We start from the raw sequence: 3,095 nt of genomic DNA, 5'->3' as shown, positions 1-3,095 counted from the left end.
GGTGTGGATCTGACGAGGGAGTCACGGAGGGAGTGGTCTTTACGGAACGCTGATAGGGGAGGGGAGGAAAATATATCCTTGGTGGTGGGGTCCGTTTGGAGGTGGCGGAAATGACGGCGGATGATACGCTGTACATGGAGATTGGTGGGGTGGTAGGTGAGTACCAGTGGGGTTCTGTCCTGGTGGCGGTTGGAGGGGCGGGGAGAAGTATAGGCCAAGTCTATCAATGGGAGGCTGTTTTGCATGATGGACTTTACTCTGTTCACAACTCATTACAGGATCTTTTGGTCTTGGGAACAGCAGTTGCCGTACCACACTGTGATGCATTCAGTAGGATGCTTTCTATGGTGCATCTATGAAAATGGATAAGTCCTCACGGATATGTTGAATTTCCTTAGCCTCATGATGAAGTAGAGATGTTGTTGTGCTTCCTTGATTGTTGCGTCGATGTGGGTGGACAGGGACAGATTGTTGGTAATTGCCGCTCCCAGGAACCTGATCCTCTTGACCATCTCCACCTCACTCTGCTTCCTGAGGTCAATGACCAAATCCTCCATTTTGCTGACATTTTGCAAATCCTGATGAACCTATCCCAACAGTCACTGCATCAGAGGTCAGATCAGTTTTCTTTTGTGTGAATCCAAGGAAAGCGATGGGACCAGACCAAGTACCAGACCGTGCACTCAGAGCATGCGCAGATCAACTGGCAGAAGTCTTCTCAGACATCTTCAATCTCTCCCTGCAGCAGGCCACTGTCCCTGCCTGCTTCAAGAGGGCCAATATCATCCCTGTGTCTAAGAAGGCTCATACAGCCTGTCTCAATGACTACTGTCCAGTGGCCCTAACTTCGGTGGTCATGAAGTACTTTGGGAGGCTGGTCATGGCATTCATCAACTCCAGCCCCCCCACTACTCTTGACCCACTCCAACTTGCCTATCAGACCAACAAATCCATGTCTGAGAATACCTCTGCCAGTTGATCTGTGCATGCTCTGAGTGCACAGCCTGGTATTCCGTCTGGTCCCATCACTTTCCTTGGATTCACATGAAGGAAAACTGATTTGACCTCTGATGCAGTGACTATTGGGAAAGGTTTGTCAGGACTTGCAAAATGTCAGCAAAATGGAGGATCTGGTCATTGACTTCAGGAAGCAGAGTGAGGTGGAGATAGTCAAGAGTATCAAGTTCCTGGGAGCGGCAATCACCAGCAATCTGTCCTTGTCCACCCACATCAACGCAATGATCAAGGAAATACAACATCAGGAGGCTAAGAAAATTCAACATATCACTTGCCATATCACTTGCCTTCCACTCCTCCCTAGAACATCTTGACACCAAGAACAGCTACGTAAGAATCCTACTCATTGACTACAGTTCAGCTTTCAAAACTATTATCCCCTCGAGATTGATTGCTAAACTTAGTGATCTTGGACTCAGCCCCACTCTCTGCAACTGGGTCCTTAGTTTCCTTACCCACAGGCCACAATCAGGGAAAATTGGGGACAATATTTTATCCTCACTAACACACAACACTGGAGCCCCCAAGGATGCATACTCAGCCCCCTACTGTACTCACTGTATACCCATGACTACGTCACCAAATACCAGACTAATGCCATTTATAAGTTTGCTGATGACACCACCTTAGTCGGTTGAATATCAGATGGTGACTAAACAGACTACTGACGGGAATTGGAAGACCTGGAAAAATGAGAACAATCTAGCTCTCAATGCCGGCAAAACCAAGGAACTCATTATTGACTTTCAGTGGGATGTTACTCATACCCCCCTACACATTAACAGCACAGAGGTGGAACGAGTGGAGAGTGTCAAGCTCCTGGGAGTGGTCATCCACAGCAGGCTTCCTTGGACTCTTAATTTGAATGCACTGGCTATAAAGACCCAACAACGTCCCTTCTTCCTCAGGTAGCTGAGGAAATTTGGCATGACGGCGAATACCCTTGTGAACTTTTACAGGTGTGCCATTGAGAGTATTCTGTCTGGGTGTATCTCTACCTGGTATGGCAGCTGTACCATTCAAGATCGGAGGTGGTTACAGAGAGTGGTGAACTCAGCCCGGACAATCACAAAGGCCAATCTCCTGTCTATAAAATCCATCTACCAGGCCCACTTTCAAGGAAAGGCCGCCAGCATTCTCAAAGATCCATCCCACCCTGGCAATGTTTTTGTATAATCTCTACCATCGGGGAGAAGGTACAGAGCCTAAATACACACACCTGCCAGTTTTGAAACAGCTTCTACCCTACTGTTGTTAGAATACTGAACGGACTCACAAACTCTTAACATTCGCCTGTACCTGTGTTTTTGTTTTTGCCGCCGTTTATTTATTATTTACTTATCTATGCTACTTAACTCTGTGATCTGCCTGTATTGTTCGCAAAACAAAGCTTTTCACTGTACCTCGGTACACGTGACAGTAAATTCAATTCAATTCATTGAGGGAGAGATTGTTTTTACAACATGTCACTAAACACACTGATGATGAGTCAATAACCTGTGGAGCTGGAAAAAGCACAGCAGGTTCTTCTGGACAGCAGGATGGGTTTGGGGTCTCCTGGTAAATGACAGCAGGGGCGGGTTTGGGGTCTCCTGGTAAATGACAGCAGGGGCGGGTTTGGGGTCTCCTGGTATATGACAGCAGGGGCGGGTTTGGGGTCTCCTGGTAAATGACAGCAGGGGCGGGTTTGGGGTCTCCTAGAGTTTAGCAGCAGGGGCGGATTTGGGGTCTCCTGGTAAATGACAGCAGGGGTGGGTTTGGGGTCTCCTAGAGTTTAGCAGCAGGGGCGGATTTGGGGTCTCCTGGTAAATGACAGCAGGGACGGGTTTGGGGTCTCATGGTGATTAGCAGCAGGGGCGGGTTTGGGATCTCCTAGAGTTTAGCAGCAGGGGCGGGTTTGGGGTCTCCTGGTAAATGACAGCAGGGGCGGGTTTGGGGTCTCCTAGAGTTTAGCAGCAGGGGCGGGTTTGGGGTCTCCTAGAGTTTAGCAGCAGGGGCGGGTTTGGGGTCTCCTAGAGTTTAGCAGCAGGGGCGGGTTTGGGGTCTCCTGGTAAATGACAGCAGGGACGGGTTTGGGG

Source organism: Chiloscyllium plagiosum, chromosome 41 (genome assembly GCF_004010195.1).
Source record: "Chiloscyllium plagiosum isolate BGI_BamShark_2017 chromosome 41, ASM401019v2, whole genome shotgun sequence".
Classification (NCBI taxonomy): Eukaryota; Metazoa; Chordata; class Chondrichthyes; order Orectolobiformes; family Hemiscylliidae; genus Chiloscyllium; species Chiloscyllium plagiosum.
This window is presented reverse-complemented; position numbering follows the sequence as displayed.